General features: G+C 35.8%; 1 protein-coding gene across 4 annotated transcripts in view; it reads left to right on the top strand.

Annotated features, from left to right (window-relative positions):
- TENM4 (teneurin transmembrane protein 4) overlaps nucleotides 1–23,671 on the top strand; it is a 1,547,018-nt gene that overhangs the window by 471,817 nt on the left and 1,051,530 nt on the right. For all 4 annotated transcript variants that reach the window (XM_038158275.1, XM_038158258.1, XM_038158266.1 and 1 more), the window contains one exon: nucleotides 9,531–9,585. The gene's annotated coding sequence lies outside the window, so the exon portion shown is untranslated. The remainder of the gene's footprint in view (nucleotides 1–9,530; nucleotides 9,586–23,671) is intronic.

Genomic DNA, 23,671 nt, shown 5'->3' with positions numbered 1-23,671 from the left:
TTCTATTAAAAAAAAAAAAAACAAAACCCCCCATAATTCCTGGAAGGGGCTTTTCATGCAAGACTTTAAATGGAACAAAAAATTTATGGTAGTTTCATATGTTCCAAATCAGTTAATTATTTCAGTGGCAAATGAACTTATAGTTGGTGAAGTCCACAAGCAGGCTAGCTAACTTCAAAATTATATGACAACGTTCAGATCTTTTTCAGCCAGGTTCTGAATATCTCCAAGTTTGGAAATTTCATAATTTCTCTTGTCCTCTTTCCAGGTGCTTGACTGCTGTCATGATGAAGAGGTTTCTCTGTACATTTATCCATTCTGTACATTTCTGTACATTTATCCATTTATTCCATTTATCTGGAATTTCCTGTGTTCTAGCTTGTGTCTTATCCTATACACATCCATTTGCTAGCTGAAGATGGCAATAAGTTCTCTTTTTAAATTCAGAGAATAATTCACTTTGGAAGGACTTTCAGAAGCCCTCTAGTCTAACCACCTGTTCAAAGCAGGTAAAATTAGAAAAAAAAATCCTTATGTTTATTGAAACTATAGTTTTTGCTGTTGAACTTCATGGGGTTTCTGCCAGTCCACCTCACCAACCTGTTGAGTTCAGCCTGAGAGTGTTCCGTTGATCGATTTACATGCTAACATATCTGAAATTTATCAGGAAGCATCTAGTTCTTTCCTTCTCGTTGACGGTAAAAGTCATAAGTATATGAATCTAGACGATGTGAGTCTCTCTTCTAAAACAAAAAAGATGATCTTGCTTCTATAAAACTGAATGTCTTACCCAATCCAAAATTTCCCCTTAGATTCTTATTCTGATTCTTTTAAATCTACAAAAAAAAAAAAAAAAAAAAAAAAAAAAAAAAAAAAAAAAAAAAAAAAAAAGAAAAAAAAAGGGGTGGGATTTTACATTCTATTGTTGGTATTTATGGCTAATGTAATTTGCAAAGATTAACAATAAAAATAAACAAGCAAAAGATCTCTAATTTAATTAAGTGAGCATCCTGATATGATGATACTAAAAATGCATTAAATATAAAAGAAATATTTAACATACATGTATAAGTTTTGAGATTTTTTTGCCTATCACGTGTGTATACAAAACTGGATAAAGTATCCAGAAAGTAAAAATGAGGCCCTGTATCAGCACAGGCCTTTTTATTAAGGTAATAATATAGTTTTCACCATGCCATGTCGCCGAATTGATAGCAGTATTCAAAATTAATGGACTTTGTAGTGCAGTGGATTAATGCACTCTGTGCATATAACATAAATCTTCCTGTCTGAGATTTCATATGGAATCCAGAACTAGGCCAAATGTGAATGACAGAGGAAGACTTTTCAGTCTCTGGGCTGTACTGAAAATTATACCTTGACATTATTCATAAATAAAATTTATTAGCAGGTCAAGTTCATCTAGAATTCAGCAGTTTACCCTAAGAAAATACAAATATATGCCTAATACAGATTTTAAACAATAGATTTTTGAATAAAAGATTTTTAAGATTTATTTTTCCATTAGTCTCTGTAAATAAATACTTTTGTGTGTTTTATGAAATGTGGTTCTAAGTGGTTAGAAGGTTTTAGTTTCAAAAGAAATGCACTTTAAAATGTTGATTATATTATTATTTTTTGTGCTATAGTCAGTTATCCCGTGACCTTCAAAAAATGCTCAAAAGCTGGAAATGTATGAACTAAATTCTGCCCTCAGAAAATCATGTAAATGCTCAAAACAAATACTCAAATAATTATGCCTGTTTGGATTTATATTGTTATATATGAAAATTCAGATTTCAGCATCTCATTTCAATTAATGCAATGGAAAGCAATGTAAATATGACAGAAGAAATAATTCCTATATGTAATACTTATGATAATAATTATAATATTATATATATAGTAATAATTCCTATAGGTAATCTTAAAAATAAGTTGTTGTTTTTTTTTTTACTCTAGCATTATTTTATAGTATTGATTTATTTTGAAAAACTTTAAATGTGTCCAAAACTCAGTGTCTAATATGAGCTTTTTTGTTGTTGCAGGGTTTCTTTAAAAAGTGGAACTTTTCCATCAAAACCCTGTGAAATGCACATCTATTTTCAATAGTCTCAGTGTTCAACATATTTAGGTACTTATATGGAGGGGTGATAGTCTTCATTACTGTCAAAATGAGTATCTATTATAATGAGCTATTTTAGCTTCCCACCCCTGCCCTGGAAATTATTTTCTCTTCAGTACCCTGGAGCAAAGCTGGCCATGCTTGCTTTCTCTGCCAGCTAGGATTTTCCTTACACAAGAAGAATTCCCAGGAGTTTTACTAGCTCAGCATTAAGCTAACAGATCAGTGCAAAGGAGCTATATCAGGAGCCCAAGGTTTATATCAATACAGTTTGTATCTCATCACACTACTTTCAATCTTACTTGTAAATTGTCTTCTCTACTTTTGTTTTTTCCTTTTCTTTTTTTAATTGCATCAGCATTATTATTTTTTCCATTTTAATAGTGGCTGAAGGTTTCATAATGTTATTTCAGAATGATGTTCTACTTAAAACATCCTTTTTTACATGTTGGAAAAAAATTAAACCACTGTATTCAGCTTCCAAGTACTGTTCTACTAACATTTCCATAGAAAACTTTTTAGGAAAACTGTGGTCGCTGCTGCCTCCTACTACCAGGATGCTATTCCTCACTCTCCACTATCCTGTTCTTTCCTATATAATTTAAGTCAAAGAATCATGGAGCAACATGCCATTATTAAGATTAAAAAGATTCTCTGAGATTACCTAGTCTAACTTTCTGTAGGACCATCTTCAAATTCAGACCAGGTTTCTCATGGATGCACTGAGACCCTCAACAGTGATGGAAACTCCACAGCCTCATTGAGAAATCTGCTCCAGTGTTAAATTACTGTCATCACAAAAGCTATCCAAGCTGAATTTTCCTTTTTGCCACTTGTATTTTTACTGTGGACCTCACAGATGACCCGGTCTATCCACTCTATCAGTGTTTCTTTTGTCATTGAAGACATTTTTTTAACCCAGCTAAACTCTTTCAGCTCCATCATTGCCTCCTTGTCATGTGCTCCAGTCACCAATCTTCTTGGTGGCTGCTGCTGGGCTCTCCTCAGTATGTCACACTCATACAAGGGGGCACTAAACTAGGCATTGTACCCTGGATACATTCTTATGGTAGCTGAGCTAGGGGGAATCACCACTTTCCTCACCTGCAGGAAGTTTTTACTATCCAGTATCCTCAAGTCCTTCTTGGCAGGGATCTTCTCAATTCATTCAAGCAGGTGTATCAAAACAAACTGGAAATTTCTGGGATTATTGTGTGACCCTTCTAGCAAATATGGCTAATGTCTTCCATGAAAACCAAGACTAATGAACAGGAGAGTTCAAGGAGACTTCAGTCTCTTTTTGATCAGATTGATCAGCTGAGGCTTGACACAACTTCACTTTCTCCCATGATCTCACCTCTGATCATCGCTCATAAGGTCTCAACAAACATTATGGCCTGTTCCTTTGCAGAGCTCCTTGTGTATTATCCATTCAAATGTTGTCCATCATACATGTGCATCCATGCTTGCATTCATCCATCACTGCACTCTGTTTTTGCAAGCTGCCCTGCCAGTAACTGCATAGTTCTGCAGTTGTGCACAAATTTTCAGAAAAACTTTTCTGTGATTTCCATGCATGTGTTGACAGGATGGGTTTGTGTTTACAGTTTCCTACAGGCCATTCCAGTTGTCTGAATTACCAAATTATTGGCATTTAATATTCTCATGCTAAATGAGTATTCTACTTTAACTTATTTTCCACTTGCTTTCATGCCTTTAAATATACTCTCTTTCAGAATATAGTCTTCAAAATGTGGAGTTTAAGGCATTTAGTTACATGGATCACTTTTATTCTCCTAACTTAAGATATTAATATTGCTTTTTTCAGTCATATGGAACCTTCCTGTCTTGAAAGGTTTGTTCTAATCTTTGTGCCTAGATTACACTGCCATATGAAGGAGACATATGGCATCACAATCTGGGAATGGGATAAAGACCACCAGATCATGTCACATATCTTGCATACCAGCTTCTAGTCTCTGGTAATATAAAAGTGAAAAGATCTTCTAATCTGCTCTCAATACTTCAAGCCATATCATTTGTACTTGGTGCCGCTTTACATCCCATTTCATTTTACCTGATTCAACTAAAATTAATGTAGAAGCAACTGAAATTTTTCAGTTGCATTATATTTGCATTCTGTGGTTGGTACCCTTTCTAACATTACTATATCTGTGATATATAGATCTATCACAACTTCTGTTACTGTGCTCTAAATTTCAAGACTTAAAAAAAATGATGAATGTAGACATTAGCATTCTTGTGGGCCTGGCCATCAATATTTCATCTTAGGTAAACAGCAGTTTTGCCTAATTTATTGGTTCTCATTATGTCTGGCATGTAGAAGCTAAATTCCCCTCTGCAGGGGAAATTGCCCATCTGCCTGGAAAATGACCTTTTGTGCTCTGCAAATCAGTAGGGACATAAATCAAAAGGGGCACAGTTGGTTAATATTGTAGAAAAATGACTTAATTTGTCACTAACTGAATTGTCATGAGTTTGACCCATTTTGAGATTAGTTAACATTTGCTTCCTTTATCATGTTTCATGCATAATTCATTTGGATTGTCACTATACTTGCACCATGCTTCTGGAGTGGGGATGTTTTGTATAGTCATCTTAGGAGCAATAGTAACACAACATTTGTCAAAGTGTCATAGTGAGCACTGAAACCTCATTATATGTCACTCAAAGAGCTGAATGAAAAGTATGCAATTTTATATCCAAATCTTGGAAGGTGAAAGACAGAAAACAAGTTTTTGTTGCTTTGATTGACTTGCAGTTTGATTTGTTCTCTGAGAGCTCCCACAAAAGTCAATATTAGTATTCCTAGCTTTGATCCAGCTCTGCTGGAGGTGTTGGGAATTTCACCAGTGATTTAACTGGGGACAGAAATAAACTGCAAGTGAATAAAAATTGCTCACATGTAAGAGTTTACAAGATAAGATCATCAAGGGCAGAGACTGTCAATTTTGTTTGCATTGCACAGTATGGAAGATATTCTTCATGCTACTCTAAAAAAATACAGAAGAAGTGAACGCTGCATGGTACACAACATTGCTGTGCTGCAATCCCTACCAAAAAAGAGGCCAGCGCACACACAGGAAAAACAGGCAATATGAACACTTCAGTTTGGCTACTGAAGTGTACATGGGAAGTAATAATTTCTAATTAAAAAAACCTCCAAACTGAACATTTGCATCCTCTCTTTGGACAAATGGCTTTTTCTGTGCCTCTTTCCATTTTGCCTTGTCTAGTTACCTGGATATATGGCATTTTTCTGTGCTGCTATGATGATGAAGTGCCTGTGCTCACCAATCCTAAAGACAAAGAAAATGTCACCCATGTATTGATCATATCCTTATTATTTAAATTCCCTGCAGTAACACATCTCTTCTCAAAGTTAAAGCTTAGACACATTCCATCAAATCCAACCCTTTCACAGAAAAATTAGAAGAATCAAATTTCATTATTAACATAAAACTTTCCACAAAGCAGGCAGTATGAACTAGACTTCCTTAAGGTAGGAGCATCTTTACCATGGAGTAAAGGAACAGAAGCATCAGTGTTCACTAGGTTTAGCTGTCCCCCGAAATTCATCTTTACTTAGAACACAAGTCACTTCTTTGGGTGTAAAGTGAATCAAGGCTTCTCAGCAGGGTAAATTATCTCTATCTAGGCATTTCATTAGAAAAGATATGTGATCAAAGATGATGAAAACCCAGGAGTTAATCCAAGGATGACAATGTAAAAACATAAGCATAAGCTTTGCCATGTTGGTATACAGCCTTACTGTCAGTCATTGTCAAAACTATAGAGCAGAGCAGCATATCTCATCTTTTCCTGTCAAAATGTTCCTTCTGACAAAGGTCAGTGCCTTCATGACATAAATCTGTTATCCTATTATTGTCATAAGTATCACAAGAAGAAAGGAGTCAAATGTTTGGAACAGATAGAGTCAATGCAACTTAATTCAGGAAAGGGCCATATTTCCCATTTCCCTTTGTCAGGCTGCCAGCCATCAGCATGAGCTTTCCCTCTCACAATCTGTTTGTGTTTCAGTGAGTAATAGCTTTTTACTGGCCTGGAAAATGACTATCTCGTTACTAGCAAAGTGCATTCATGGGATCAAGAGCCTTTTTGAATAGTTAAGTACATTGTGCCCTTTAAATAGACCAGATTTCAGATGAAAGCATTAAAACTATGGCAAATCTGTTGGAAAATTAAAAATATAGTAAATCTAGTACTGAAACCAGGCGTACTTATGAGCTACTCAAATATGCAGTCATTCAAAATAGTTTGTTACTCAGTGGAATTCATGAGGGGTTTTTTTTCTTCATAAGAACCAACATCTTTAATAACTCATGCACATTTTTAATCGATGAAAAATGAAAAAAAATATATAATATCTGGTAAAATTTATCTCAAAATGATCACAAAAGGGTTTAATTTCACATCTATTTGGAAAGATACCAAATCATCGTAAGAACTGTGCATATGACTCTCTTCCCAGTAATGCCAAGGTGAACTGGGAGTAATTAAAACTGAAATCAATAAATGCTCATGAATTTAAAGCTACAGTAAATTCGAACATTGAGAATATTGGATAGTAATATAAATTGGTTAAAACACATAGAGACATGCATAACATGTGTGAGGAATTAGAAATAATAGATATAAAGTTTTCTGGATGGGACTGGCCTGTTTCATGCAATGAAGAAGACCAGGCTAAAATATGGTTCCTAAGTTGTATTTATGTGATCCATGTGACTTATGATTTTATTTTTAAATAGTCATAATGTAATAGCCATGTTAACATGAACTTAAGGAAATGGGGGAAAACAGTCACCCAGAGCTTACAATGCAGTGTAAATTGCAGAGCGAATTCGAGTGTAGAGTTTGAAGGATCTGATTATTCAGCCGCAGAATACAGAATTGCAGTGTTGGAGGACTGATTGGACTATTTTTCATCTCTTACTGGTTAACTTTTTGATCCACACAAAATTACTTTTTTTTTCCTGTTGAAAATCAAACAAAAGCTTTGCAGTTTTGATACATAAACCACCTGCTGGTCCCTCCTTCTGAGTGAAAGGACCTCCAGGATTTACAATTCTAATAACAGGAATTTGAAAAATGAATGATAGAAAAAGTGTATTTTTTCCTTGCTTGTTTGACAGCCTATCTTTTCTTACAATATGCTAATGGAAAAGAAATACAGAAACTTGAAAACAAAATTGCCACCAGTTTAGATAAAATAGAGAAAACATGGTCAATCCTGTCTTTACTCCCTAGAGAAATTAATTTAGACTTTCTTTCCTATCCACTTTCTTTGCAAATACCTCGGTGCTGGCCTTGCCTCCTCCTGCATTTAGTAATACTGGTGAAACTTTCCTGGTCACACCACTTTGCAGTTCTCAGAAAACCAATATAATTCCCCACAACTTCCTTCCTCAAGATATTTTATGGATTCCAACTGTATCTCTAATGTCTTCTTTATTCATGCTCCCTTTAAGTGTTTTTTGCCTGGTGTAGCTGGCAGATGTTAATGTCTTAATACACTTGGAAACAACCTTAAGGGAGCAACAGGCATTACAGACTTGTGTAGGGAGCTACAGGATGTCCCCAGAGAGTGAAGAAGACTGAGGGTCTTCAACATCCTCACACAGAGAAGCAGAGAGGCTGATATCAATCTTTTTATTCGTGATCAGTGTCAGGGCTTGAGGGAATGGCATGAAACTGAGTCAGGGGAGGCTTAGGCTGAATATCAGGAAATTTTTTTTTCCCCAGAGGGTGGCTGGCCACTGAAACAGGCTCTCCAGGGAAGTGATTAGAGCGCCAAGCCTGACAGAACTCAAGAATTGTTTGAACAGTGCTCCCAGGCACACAGGGTGACTCTTGGGGGTGGTGCTGTGCAGGGCCAGGAGATAGACTTGATGATCCTGATGGGTCCTCTCCAAATCAGAATTTCCTATGATTCTATGACTATGAAATCTTTTCACTGGTATCTTCCACTCTACAGGAAGGTGCTGGCACAGTACTTCTGAATTATGCCATAAAATTTAAGCAAAATGACGCACAAATGGTGAAATAGGTATTTGGATCTGAAACAAGGAGCTCTGTCTCTGTGGGCAGCAAATTTGATGGGAAGGTTAAGACTGACCTCCGTATTTGCTGTTAGTTACTAGGAAAAAGTGTATTTTAAAAGGATCTTAAAATGGGTGCTGTAACTTAGGTGTTGATTCTGTAATAATGGAGTGGTAAGAATAGTTGCATTGAAATACAGATTGCACTTACAGACTCATGCCCTCAGCCTTTAAGGACATAGCTGCCTAAGGAAATTGATACTAAATCAGTGATAATTCAGCTTCTCACTTTGAGGTTCTTTCATGCCTCCCAGAGCAACCAGTGATATAGTCCGGAGTTGCTGAAAACAAATGTCCAAACCTATCCTTATACTACTTCATTTGGTAATTTCATCATAGAAACACAAAGGCCAAGGTATTTAAATGAGAAGTTCTCTAATTAGAACTGAAATAAATTTTTCAAGATGTAAAACCTAAAGCCCAGTAATTTTTACTTTTCTGCAAGTTCAGAAATCAGGTCTCTTTCCTAAGCGCTTTCATGGGCCACTTCACCGGTATCTTAAAGCAAAGAGTTTTAGAAGCTCAATAAGACACTTATGAAGAAATAAGTTTTTCTTAACTAGCATTATATTTTCTTTCTTTCAAATCTATTCAATTTCCCCTTGTTTTATGTTATAACTAAAACTTGAGTAATAATGCCAACAATGTCTTTCTTGGAATTATATGCCTTTGTTTTTTCTGATTGTCCTAAAATTGCATGAAAAACAGTAAGATGATTTTTTAAAAATACTTTTAACTTATATTAAAATCTGTAATTTTTAGTTTTGTTAATCTCAAGTCTCAGTTAAATATTAAAAACAAATAATGATAACCTTCAGGAATGATGAAAAAAGATGTGGAACTAAAAAATTATCTTCTTTCTAGCAATCTGGAGGTAAGCTTCAGCTATTGTTTAGAAATTAGTTGTTTTATGACTCGTTGAAGATAAGAACAGAACGCATTCAATCATTGTTAATTTCCCCTATAATTTCTGATGTAATATATAGGCAAGTTTCATATGCTGAGCAGACTTGGGAAAAGAAAATAATAATAACAGCAACTAATAAAATAAATATTTATATATTTAATAAAAATTTAAATGTTCATCTACAGGTGGGGTTGACCAAATGCTGTGGAAAAGGATGGGTATCTTCATTTGTTGCTGGTACATTAAGTTCTCATCAGACTGGTTATCTGGTTATTTTCATATGTTCCACAACCACAGTTTTGATCACAGTGTTTATATATATATACAAAAACCTTTTTTTTTTTTTTTCTCTTAGGGAGTTGGCTGCATTTTCAGAGGATTTTTTCAGACATCCTTCTGGCTTTATTAAGGTAGGAGTACAAGATATGCACTATATATTTTAAAACTCACCGTCATCAACTTTGATGGACATATAGGATAAATTAAGCATTCGCGATAGGGAGACTGTTTCAGAGAGAAAAAATGTTATCAAATAAAAAGAGTGGATAAAGTTATTAATTTTATGCCTAAATATAGTACAACCATGTGAGCTGGTTTTGGAGGTTTATGTCACCATTACCTGTGCCAGATTTGGGGCATTTGTGCATCCACAGAATATGAGATAAGGAAGTTCCTATATCCACCACTCACTTGTATTTCCGTAGCTGTTCTGCTCCTATTGCTATGACCAGATTCTTATCACAGAATATTCTGAGCTGGAAGGGATCCACAAGCATTACCAAATCCAGCACTTATGTGAACAGCCCTTCTGGGATTCAAACATGCACACTTAGTGGTTTTAATATTTTGATCTAACCAGCAGAGCTAATCTCAGGGTTAATTTGTTGTGTTCATCACAGTCAGGCCATGTATGTGTGGAAGAGCTGCTTCAATTAAAAAAAAAAAAAAAAAAAATGAAGAAGTGGAAAGCAATAATTTAATTTCTTTTTCTTCATCTCCCTGAAAACAACCTCTCCCTTCTTACATATTAGACATGATATGACTCAGGTAATAATTTCAGTGCCAGAATCTGTTTGGCTTCTCTATGGATTTATCACAGGTTCTTTTGGAAATAATCACTTTAAACTTATGCTTGTTTTTGCACCTCAGATATATGGAAATCTTTTAAAGTTTGGGCAGCCTGGCCCATAATGCTTTGGACAATCCGCCTGTCTTTTCTGATAGACATCATTTCTGTAATACATCAGCAAACTTAAAAGATATGTGTGTTCCCATGCATGATATTTTCTCTAGCTAGATTTTGACTGGATGAAAGATGGCATTAGACACATATTTCCAGCCAGGAAAGGAGATAAATGGCCGACATTTTCAACATTTCTCATCAAAGTGCTAAAAGTCCAAGTTAAAATTAGAATAATCTGTTTATAATTAGCAGTATGTGGTTTATCCTCAAGAGGTTTTACAGGTCATTCCTATGAATGAAATATCTGGGCCAAGAAAGCTGCATATTATTTATTAGAAGTCGATTAAATATTTTACAGTGAAACAAGACAGGTTTCAAATCTCTATCATGCAGTCTTGAATTAATATACTGAGAAAGTGACAACTGTAATTTCCTTACTTGCCAATTATTTGTATTAATTTTTGTTATTTCATGTTTTACTGAAATTTTTTTGAACTCTTGAAATAGATTGGAGCAAAAGAACAAATTTCATACAGATAGAAAGACGATCTGTAGAAAGGAGTCACCTTTCCTGCAACAAGGAGTCACCCCAAGAAGTCAGGAAGATGGATTGAGTATCCCCTTGAAATGCAAAAGAAATTAAACAGAAACTCTAGTCTGGTTTTAAAATTGAGGCAATTCTTTAAAATACATATTTTAACTTCCAGCTTTCTGGTTTGTTTTGTTTCAGTTTGATTCAGTTCAGTTTGGTTTGGTTTGGCAGTCATGGTTTTTGTGGGTTTTTTTGTAGGGCTTTGTTTGTTTTGGTTTTTTTCTATTTTAACCTATGTTATAATAAAAATTTAGGTTTTTGTAGGACTCCTGGAGCTGCAGATCTTAGAAAAAAATTCAGAGAGATGTGAGAAATGAAGTAAATCTGAGAATATTTAAAGGACAATTCTTAAAACTTACTATAACTGTACTTATGGAATCAAGGACATTATTTATTGTCTAAGCCTTACCCCTATTTGCCCAAGTCTCCATAATGATAACAGAATCCTTCTTCCCCCCCTCAGCCTAAGATCGGGCAAATCTGATAAAACAATACTGTATAAAAGGAGAGGGATCTTCCTGTACTCCATATTTTCTCATATAAACTGCTACGGTTTGTTTTGTTTAGTTTTAATGATGCATTCCAGATTTGTTTTGCATGAAGTCATATCTAATGACTTTGGACAAAATTGCTCAACTCTTTTTGTTGTTTGTTTACTTCTCTGTCATCCGCCCGACTGAAGAGCCATTGAGAAAAATGTGTAACATCCTTGACATTTAGAAATCTCAGTAGAAAAAGCATGTGCTATAGCTACCCACTCAGTGAACATATGTGGAACAGTTTGCATGTAGAATACAGTGTCAAAAATGAAATCCTTGTTTTTTGGCTACTGCATATGCAGAAGAGTCAAGATTATGTGGAACAGACTTCTAAGAATGTTGTACTGTGTGAGTGTGATTGTCACTATGGCCTTTATAATGTAAATCCCTAAAACATGGTGGGATCCTGTTTGGAACTTTTGCAGTCGCAGTCTATCTCACATGTCCAGTAACTGCTGCCTCAGCCTGTTGTGTTTACAGCAGGCTTGTGGATGCTCTTACCTATGTTGCTAACATAAAATCTTTAAGGAGCTTGCACTTGCAGAGCTGAGCGCTACAATGTTCCTTACACATCCTACACAAAATCCCTGTGGTAGGAAATGGACAGAAACAGCATTACCAGGAGTTTTGTTTAGTACAAATATGTCTAAATGCAAGCACCTTAAACTTTCTGATCAAAGAGAATTAATTGTAACCAAGATTGAGGGTGTTTAATATTACAAGAATTCAAGTTGTGCAAAGAGGCTCAAAGAATTCCTGTGTGAACTGATGCCACGAGGCTACAATCAAATCTGCAATCTCAGCTACCCTTTGATGCCACTCATATGCAAAGGGTCTCCAGCCCAAAAGAGGGGTGGCTATGCCCAGCTCTGCAATATTATTTTCTCTTTATTAATCTCTGCGGGTTGATTTTGGCAAAATCTGCTCTGCGCCCTGAGATCTTCATGGCTGGGAAAGAGTCTGGCTTGCCTTGAGAGGCATCACAGAGGTCCCAGCCAAAGGTCAAGACACTAGTATAACATTGAAAGACCAAGAGGGAAGGAGACAGAGTTTCCTAGTGGGATCTATCCAACTGTTTATTAATGCAATCAAGTCACGGCAAAATGGTGGAAGTCACTCAGAACAGGAAGGAGACAGGTGTTTAGTCCTCTGGGTTGATTCCCTCTTTTTCCCAGCTGTTACCATGGATTTTTCATAACCTGAGTTTAATAATATATCCATGTTATCCTGTAAGCCACACGTCATTGCTGCCCAGAGGAGGAATTTGTAACTTAGCTTTTTGTTAAACATCTCTTCCAGATCATTTGCTTTATTCAAAAACTTCCTTCCCTCAATATGTTCATTCCCTGCAAACAGACCATTATCACCTGTTCTCCACTTGTTTGCATGCTGATAGCTCTTCTTCTCTCATGAATTCCATTAATTAATGAATAGTCAGCAGGGAATTGTCTCCTTGGGCTTATTAAAGAAATGGACACTAAAATGATACGAAAGCAGCTGCCTCCTTTCTGTTATTCCCTTCTGACGGCTACTGCATTCCTCATCACTGCTAAATTATAACGCTGCTTTGATTAGCAGTCCTGTTACTTGCTGCAGCTGCATTTAGAGATGGAAATTTTAACTATACAGTCATGTTTAATTGATATTCTCATCAAACTGTTGGCATTGTAAAAAAACACAGCCCTCCGATACATCAGGCTTGTGTACATATATTAAATCCTGTTGGAATTTTTTTGACCTTGTAAGCAGATTGAAAAGACATGTTTCTCAATGCTTTCTCATAAGTCACTGATTATCAGCTGAGCTCATTTGTGAACCAGATGTAAAATTTGTGAAAAATCTCAGGCCAGAGTTCATTCTAAACAGAAACATATTTGATTATTATCCCAGTGCCTAAGTGTGAATGCTCATTTCTATTCTGAAAAATTTAGAAATTATTTATTTTAAGGCATAGGATGAGATCTGATTTTTTGTAAAATATTTCAAATCAAAAACTACTCCCCACCAAAAGAGTGAACTTAAGCCAGACAGATAATCTATATCACAGCTGGTAGAAATTACCATAGTTTGGAAGATGTTCTAATTCATGCAAGAAGGATGCTTAGGCCAGACTTGCCTAAACTCAAGGTTTAGGTTCCAACTCATCCCTTGTTGAAGAAACATTACTCATAGAACAGTCCAAATCAGGACAGCTTTATTTTTACTCTGAGGCTGCTGAGACATGCTGATCCTCTACTAGCACAGTATTTGAACAAGAGACAATAGAATCCTGGAGTCATTAAGGTTGCAAAAAAATCTTTAAGATCATGAAGTCTAACTGTTGTTATATCACTACCATGTCCACCACTAAACCATATCCCCAGCTGCCATATCTACACGGTTTTTTAAGATTCCCAGGGACAGTGATTCTACCACTGCCCTGGGCAGTCTCTTACAGGGCAGGACCATACTTTCTGTAAAGAAATGTTCCCTTGTACCCAATCTAAACTTCCCCTAGTGAAACGGTATACCATTTCCTTTTGTTCTAAAAGAGGACATCTTGCAGCTTTGAGGTAACCTAAGAGGAATTGTTGTTAATTGCCTTTTAGCGCTTGAAGATTTCACTCAGATAAAATCAGATCCCCTTCTGTGATCTGGGAAGAAGTGGAAAATACAGGACAAGGGTACCAAGTCCTTTGGTCAGGTGCTGACTTGTGATGCTGCCCATGTTCAAGTTCAGCTCAAAAGACAGAGGAAGAGATCATTTGTGACAGAATGTACCAGCAAGCATGCAAAATCAGACCTAACAGGAGCAGCTCTTTAAACTCTAGCCCTAGGAATAATATATTGAGCACAACTCTGAAATTATAAAAATGTAATGGAAAGGCTTCAAATCTGTTTTTCTCCCTGTTCATTAATTTCAGAGCTGGATTTTGACTTTGGTTACCAAATATAATCACATTTTGATTACAAACCCAAAACTTTCAAATTCCAAGCTACTACTTTATAAAAATAAAATATCCTTCCCTGACCTTGAAAACTGCTCAGCTTCACTTGGAGAGACTTCTATTAGATATTTCAAAGTTTATTCAGGATGATTATAGAGTTTGTAATTCACCTACAGTACTTAAAATGCCAATTTTGCTTTGTGTCAGGATGAGCACTTAAAGGGAATCTCCCAGTCATCTCCAACTCCTGCATTGTTGAAACATCGTCTGTTCCTGTTCTCATGTGCCCTCAATGTGGGCAACACCCTCAAGTCTCTGAGAGCTTGTTTAGATTCAAACTAGAGCTTTTGGTTTTATTTCTACTTTTAGAGCTCCAATACCTAAAAAAAATTGGGTGATTTTACTAAGTTTCATGTGAGATCCTAACTTCCTGCAGAGACCAATAAAAGTGGGTACAGAAAAACCTACAGAAAAGGTGAGACCGTTTCCTTTTTGATCAAGACAGAGACCTAGGGTTTTTCTGTAAACATCTTAAATTGCCCTGCTGTGAAGGACCTCATTTTATCTACTCTAGACTTAGCAGAGAAATTTGGCCTTTGAACTGAAGAACTGGAAAATTAGTCAACCCATCAACTCTTTATTTGAAATCCTTTCATGTCTTTTTGATAGTTGGCATTGTATCATATTAAATACTGCTACTTTGAGTAAATTACTAAAAATATTCCCTTTTTGTTTCAAGTGTTTAACGTCCTTCATTCTTTGATAGTCTGTGATTACACTTTATTATTCTCTATTAATTGAGTAATGTCTCCCTTTGAACTGCTTTGTGAAAGGGGTGGAAAACATCTAGGTAGTTTAGAATATCACAGATATCATATTATATATGTGGAGGATTCACATATGTTATTAGGATTATTTAAAAATGTCATGTCTCTAACATAAAAAATAATTTAAAGAAATCATTCTCTGCAGTAGTTTGTAACTTGGCTCCATTGGCACAGGCATCTCAGCTGCCTTTAATTAGATTAAAATATTTTAGGCCTAAGAGGATGATTCATGGGCACTCTATAAAGTTCATGCTACAAATTCAAAACTAGAGGCTTCAGTAGATTTTGGCTTGGATTCAAACAGAGTAGGACTCTAAAATCAAACAAACATTATTCTTGAAATGTAGTGCACATCTATTCATTGGTGCAATACCTAAGTTAATTTTACATTTTTAATAAATTTTTTTTATAGCAGTTGTGCTCATTAAAGATATCCAGGTTTGGTGAACAGAAGTCTCCTGAAAGCCATTCTCTAACTCAAGGATTCAATAAGGCAGACACGGTTTATCAATTCACTACACATAAAGAATTCATATTCTGTGGAAGAATTGCTTTTATCTTGGGAGGTTAAATATTAATTTATTCCATGTATGTGAGAAATTTAACCTCCTATTGAACCTTTCATGTGTTTCCCATGCCTAAATCTCTTCTTGTGTATAATGACCTCTAACCTACAAGTCATTCAATTATTTTTGCCTCTAAGGTAATTTATTAATTATGACACACATTTGTTGTTAATTAAAAGATGCAGTTAGCTTAGTATTTGATATTGTTGCTAAATTAATTCACTAGATCTTTCACTAAAAGCCAAGACACGACCTTCTTATAGTGTTGCACCTGATGCTGTTGTTCCACACCAGCTACCACAAGATCTAATAATAATTACAGAGGATTCAGGCTATCTGGCTGCTAGTAAGAATCTCAAGACAGTAGAGGAGTTCACACTCATAGAGAGAAAGAAATTGTCTAAAAGGAAAAGGAGAGTCCTGATGGCACAGACAGAATACATAAGAAATTTTTATTTAATCACACAGGCAGATGAATCAGAGTTTCAGGGCAGCCAGAACCACTGCCCTGAAAAAATCCCTGCTACTTTCCTAACACTAGAGTGAAGAATATCAGGTAACCTGAATTAACCTGATCTGGCTTGTTTTTCACTTAGAAATGTAGTGTATAGGCAATAACTATTGTGTTTTGATAAGGTAATTTATAATTAGAGCCCTACTGGAGGTCCTATGATAAAAATTATTCTTCTTGTTCTTCACTTCACTGTGAGGAAAGCCTCTCAAGAGCCTTTCTGCTGGGATTATTTGCATTGGTTGACCGTGTAGTAGTGTTCTGCCGTCACTCCCCACTCAGTCGGGAATCTGAGAATTTTTGGGGTTTTTTTGGAAACAGTGTTTGTGCTGCTTTGGAGCATATGATAAAAACTACTTCTTCAATACATATCCAACAACATTTGGAGGAAAAATAAGTTAGGATGCAGTTTTTAATTCAGCAGACTTCAAGAAGGATCCAATATATGCAGGAAATTACCCATATCTCTCATTGCTTCCCAGGCAACAATGCCCTAGCATTCCCATGATATGCAGATATTCTGGTTTCCTCTTATCCAGAACTATTCCAGTCCCATCAAAGCCTCCATGGCAGAGAACCTGCTTTGTTTTTACTGTGCTACTCATTTCTTTGTATATATCCATGTTTATTTTTGACCTTTATTCTTTGGCTAATGACAGTATCAACAACACATATAGTGTTTGGTCCATACATGCATTCATGGTCAGTAAGTCAATCACAATTAATTTCTCTGTTGTTAATTCTCATAAATTAATTTGAGTTTATTTGGTTTTTAGAAACCCGGAGACACCCATATTTAATATTCATTGCTGAACCGTTAACTAATTGGTCACAAATTTAAATCAGTGGAAAAAACTATCGTGGAGAAGATTAATGTGAAGATCATGTAGACAGGTCATTATTTGTGCTAATTGCATTACCTGGACTGGTATACTGTGTAAATGAAGGTGGCACTGGTTTCTCATCTATTTATACAGATAATTCTAGATTTCTGAACAAGTAAATGTACTTATATTTTTATGAAAAACTTGCTCACATCTCCAGGAAAAGAAATATATTCCCATTTTTGTAGACTACTCCTTTCTAGAAATCCATACATATAAGTTAAAGGAAATGGCAATAGTATAAGTCATTATGTAGAAAATGGTCAATAGGGAACGCATTATTTATAACCATATTTTCCATTACACTCAAAGGCTCTGGAAATGAAATGATATTACAATAGGTTTCACTTTTTCATTTTTGATTTTCAATTCTGATGATCTTTTTCAAAACATTACACCAATGTGACCAGAACATGAAATCAGCATTCTTCCAGAATTTTGCTGGGACACTGTGGTCACATTAGGAAATGACATGTCACCATGGCTGTCTTTTAGGAATGTTTATCATCTAAGGGTACAGCAATAAAATGTTTACTCATGAAGGTCAACAAGAAGGTTCTGTCTTGTGTCAAAGCAATATTGGAATCAAGTACACCTAGGGGTTATATAATTTCTTTTCAATAGAAAGCTTTTCCTCACTTCTTATCCTGCACATTTCCATTTAATCGGAAATAAATTGTACTATTTTGGGATTGAAAATCATATTTACCCTGATAGTAAAAAAGGCTTTTATTGGTCCTTTAAAGCAGAAGTTCACATCAAATCTCTGTCAAACCTGTCAAGAGTGTATTTTTCAGCTCTTTAGGAAGAAGGAAATTTGAAATTTGAATGATAATAATTAGAATTATTTTGATAAATGACATAGTAGAAAGGACATGCAGTTTTTTAAGAAGAAAGAATATTGAAAAATGTATTCCATCATGTGCGGTTCAAAATTTGTGAAAAATAAAATAAACAGATCTGCATTCCATGTTAGATATGAAAACAGTTTCACTAGTAATGAAAATAAAGACATCAAAAGGATAAGGAGTTTCCAAAGCCATGAATGTGAGTAAATATGAACAGAAGGAATTTAGGGTTATTTGGGGTTATCACAGCAACCCAAATAAAATGGATTTTAATGTCAATCTGTTTTTGTGAGATGCAGATGAAATACACAGATGCTTTAGAGATGATCAAATTTAACAGCTCTGAAACTTTTTGTATTTAAAAGCATAATATAAATTTCAATTGGCATTTCCATATGGGAAGGTCTGTGGATGAAACTGCAGATCTCACAGAAATACAACCACTGATGCCAGTGTTTGTGGCACTGGGGCTAACACAAAATGTCTTGCAAGGACAAACGACAAAGCTGTTATAAACACTGGGATCGGCAGCACGACAAAATGCTGACTTCCAGCCACCATCACCTTCCACAGCCCTCAGCCCTGCTCCTTCCCTGGAGCATATTTTAAGCAGGATCCTTTCAGGAGGTCTGAGCTGTGTGGGATTTGGGAGGATATATGTGTAAGACAGTACATTTGCTCTATACTTGCTACAATCACAGGTAACAGGACTTGATGATCAGACGATCATTCATCTTTTTTTTGCCATAAGGAACAGATGGCGACTAAAGGTGGTAGAATGGCTCCTAAAATTTCCAAAACGTATCAGCTGATTTATCATTATCAAGTTTTTTCTTACAAAGGCTTGTTTTGAAAGAAATGAAATTGTACTCAAAGATTTCTCTCAGTAAAAATGGTAGTCAGGGGGTCTTGAAGAGTTGCTGGAAAAATATAATGCAAAATTGAAGAGCTATTCCATTTACATGATCACAAAGCACATGGGTTGCTGAGATTGTGATGATTTTTTCTCATTGTACTTAGGTCTATCAGATTTTAAAAGTGAAATCTGACAAATGATCAGCCATTGACAAAATTTATGATATTTTCAAATTTGGAGGAGGGGGAAAGGAGTAAAGATCATTACATTACAGACGAGGTGTATTTAGAAAACACAGCTTCCCCTGGAGATTTGTACTCCATATAATTATATTCCACATACAGTAATTGAAACTTGTGAATATGTCAAACTGTGTGTTTTCACAAACCTGCAGTAATCAGCTCAAATTATTTAAATTCACTATTTGACATAATTGCTATAAATATTACAGAAAAATATATTTCTAGGGTATATTGCTTCATAACTCTATCAAATGAATGCCTAGGGAGATAACTACATTGTGTTCCTATGGAAATCTGCAGGATAGCAACATCCAATACTGAATACCTGTCTTTTCACAAACCCTCTTTAATTTACTAAAAGATCTACTGATATTAAAGGGAAAGCTCTGAGGTCTGGGACTATCCACATACCTCTCTAATTCAGAAATTACCATAAAATCAAGCACTTGGACACTGCTAGCCAACAGCTCAACAGCTGTCATCAGGAATAACTCCACTGAAGTCAGAGAAAACAATGCTGATTTTTACCAACAGAGAGTTCAAATTGCACGTCTAGGGAGGGTACACATGCTGGGCTGACACCATCACAACAGACTTGTCACCTCCACAAAAACTGCTCTAAGACCAGAGACTGTCCTATTTGTTGTGTGTTTAACATGTGAGAGAAAAGGCTCTCTAGGGGTTCATGAAAGCAAAGTGCCAATTGTAGTTCCCAGCCCTTCTGAACCTTTGAGATGTCATGAGTGCCAGAGAAAAAGATTTTTCCCAACGCTTTTGCTTTAAGAAGTGCTGTGAAGATGGAAGGGAAAAGAAGAGGGCAAGGGGATGGAATAGGTTGGGGTGTCATAAATTATAGTTGAATGTTTCCTGACATGCAGTTTAAGGAATTAATTTATCCCACACTGTTGTCTGACTTACCAAAAGGCAAATGGGATATTAATTGATAATATGTATCACTGCTGGTAAAAAGAATAAATTGAGTCCTTGCAGGAAACAGATACACAAGAAAACATTTGTACATTTTTATTAGGAAATATGAGCACTTTCCAGAGGTTTTTTACAACATCTAACAACTCTTTGATAGCCCCTGGAGTTAAGGTGAATTAACAAAAAAGAAGAAAAAACAGAAAGCCATGCAGAAATTTTCTTCATCCCTTTAATTATATGTGTGGAAAACAAAAACCAAAAAGAAACTCAAAAACAAACCACAAAAAAAGAAAAAAAATTGCAGAAACTGCTGCAGCTAGAAAGTGGAAGCAAGCTTTAAAATGGGGTATTTTCTTTTACTTCATCCCTCTGACTGTATGGTGGAACGATGAATTTAAATCTACTAAATCATCTTGTCTTTCTCTCAAGAGTCAGAGAGCCTTGTGCACATTTCCTAGCATTGTAGATGTTCAGATGACACTCTGTGAGGGTGGTGAGGCACTGGCACAAGTTGCACAGGGAAACTGTAGATGCCCCTTCCCTGGAAGTTTTCAGTCAGGTTTGATGGGATTTTGAGCAGTCTTGTCTAGTGAAAGGCGTACCTGCTGTTCTATGGTTATATGAAATGTATTTGAAAGGAAAGGTAATTTATATAACATTATTTTTCTTTCTTTTTTTCTTTTTTAATGGAGATAACGTGTGCTTTTCTCCTGCAAACAAACTGATCTGTACATGTATATGTATTTGCATAACCACAACATTTTATTAAACAAAAAGAAAATATATCTGTTCAACACCTAGTTCAAAAAGAAATTGTATAAAGATGTGGCTAAACATCCCAGTTATGAATCATATATCACTACTTCAACCATTCCACAATTATGAGAAGTACTGGCCTGGCAAACCAACATAACCACTGTTTCTCAAAAACCAAAGAAACTTCTAGCTGTAGAATGGCCACTGGAGCTCTTTGGCGGCAGACAAATAGCTGAAGTTAAGAATAATACAACAACCTTTTTTAATCAATACGCTGATTTAAATGAATACTGCATTCAAATACCCTTTATTCAAAGCCTAGAGAGTCTGAGTAAAAGCCTCAAGCCATCGCTCACTGATGCACATGAATAGCTTTGCAGAGAATTACATGGAAATCAAACTATTCAAAAAATAACTAATTCAAAAATTATAGTTAACACACTGTTAGATTAGGAGATAGTCAACAAGAATGAATATAAGAATATAGCAAATTTTGCCAGTTTTTTATTAGCAACCACTAGAACTCTATTTTTGAACTAATTTGCTTCTTTAAACTAAAAAATTAAAAGAAAGCTTTGAGGACCAATGTTATGAATTCTTTTATGGTGTACTAAAACCTGAATGTTCAAGAATGTCTTAACTCCTACAGAGAGTTCTTCTAGTTTCATTCTATCCAAAGTGAATTTTTATTTTACGACCCTACTAAGCAGGCATAATTTGTGAGTTAAAGCATTAGGATTTTATACATTCTTATGCATTGAGGCCCTCTTACTATTTTAAATTGCATCAGACTCTTGATGTCCTTTTCTGCAATTTTGGTGATATGATTTTTATATTGTAAAAGCCAAGGGTGTACTGGGAGTCTAGTTGTTGTATTAGTATCTTAATTTGGATAGATATTGGATAGATTTGGAGTCCCTATTTCTTGTCATACCTTCTTCAACCTTCCAACCATATTGGAAGTCTGAGTTAACTCCTGGTACTCATTGCTAGCCTTCTCAGGGTGTGCCAGGACTGTAAGATGAACAGGAACATCCAGCCCTTTAAGACAGAACATTAATTTGGAAACATGGGACAGAACAAGCACATTTTGTTCTAAATGTACCATATGAGCTAGGAAAGGTATTCTTTCTTTCATTGATACATCTGAGCTCTAGAGTTTCCATTAAGTGGAATAGTGGCTTCACATGTTGTTGTCAGAGAGGGTCCAGCAGAAGAAAGTGTAGCCATATGGATATTCTTCAACATGTAGCAGAGGATAATGGCACTACAGCACTGAGTCACAGGATATCCTCAGACACCTTCCAAGCCAGAACACATAACAATCCTAAAAATCCCTGTACATATCAAAATAATACTTTAAGCAGTACATATGCATTCCTTTGTTCAGATTGTCTAAAGTAATGGGTTTTCTGGAGTGCAATGTGCAGTTAAGATGTCAGTATTCAAAAGTCTGACCCCATCTCTATAAAATCCAATGAATTTCCCTTTGTACTCTACAAATACCAAGTATAACAATTTGATTTCATTTCATAAATGCTTTGCCAAACACAAACTTCATCACTAATCCTTGGTTAGTGTGTTCTGGCAAAACTGCACTCCTGTCTTTGAACTTAGCATGCCATGTATTTCTGTACTCAGAGTGAAGAGATAACATAAGTATCTTTATCTCACCTTAGCCAAGGTGGGATTCTGGAAAAAGAACTGTGTACTACTTTGGGGCCACATTTGGGAATACAATGTTTCCTTTTTTTCTTTTTTTTTTTTTTTTCATTTTTAAAAGGCATTTCATAAGTCTCTCCCTTAGGCAGTTGAAAAGCTATTCTAAGTCAGCACTCTTGTGGAACCTGAGCATGCAGGTATCAAAGTGCCAGCTGCATGACTCACAGGAGTTATTTTCAGTTTTGGTAGCTAATATAGGAAGATAGGACAACTCCCTAAGAATCCTAAACACCAGAAAGGAGTTACAGCTGTGGAGACAGAGGTTCATCTGATCAGTGTTACACAACGTGAAGTGATGCAGGATGCTTGGATCAGAAATAATATTTGTAGCTGGCTGTCAAAATCCTCTACCAATGCCACATGGAAAATTTGCTTTCTTCTATGTTTGCCTTCACAAACACTCTTCACCTCAAGAGTCATTCCAAATGTGTAACATCCTTTTTTTCCAATCAAGAATGAGGGGTCAAAGTCACACTAAATCCTCAAAAAGGTTTCCTATAACCTCAAATAGCAATATGTGAAAATAGGCTTCTTAATGATGGGAAAAGTAATTTTCAGAAAATTTAATTAATATACTTTGTACATTTATTTCTGTTGTGTCACTAATATTAGCTGTTTTCTGTGCCAGAGACCTAGGAGACAAAAATATCTCAAACTGCCAGTTGTTCTTATAACTGGCTTCACCTCTCCCCCAGGAAATCATAAAACCTATTGATTCCCAGAATTTGAGAGGTACAGAAAAAGGATCGCTTTATAATGGACCCATTCCTTTTACTTGTCTCTAGATATTCAATGCTGGCTCAAAATGAAGCCATAACACAGGGCAAGGCAGATCTCTTGCTTAAAGTGCTATACACTCTCTCATGCTGTAGCTCAATCAGACTTCACAGAATAGTCAGCCATGCTCTGTCCTGTGTTTTGCCTTTTGAAGGAAACGTGTCCAAGGGGGGTTATCTTCATCCCTGCATTGTTATGGATTAACTGGAAGCTGGGCTGGTTTCCTTTATGTAGTGCATTGTTATCTCAAAGCAACAGCAGGAAAAATGGGTTGTATGCTGGAAGTGTCAAATTCACTGCTCAGTACAGGTTATGTGCTTGCTGGTGCTCTAGCTCTGA

The sequence above is a fragment of the Motacilla alba genome, chromosome 1, assembly GCF_015832195.1.
Source record: "Motacilla alba alba isolate MOTALB_02 chromosome 1, Motacilla_alba_V1.0_pri, whole genome shotgun sequence".
Taxonomy (NCBI): domain Eukaryota; kingdom Metazoa; phylum Chordata; class Aves; order Passeriformes; family Motacillidae; genus Motacilla; species Motacilla alba.
Note: the sequence above shows the minus strand (reverse complement) of the source record. Positions and strands in the feature narration are given on the sequence as shown.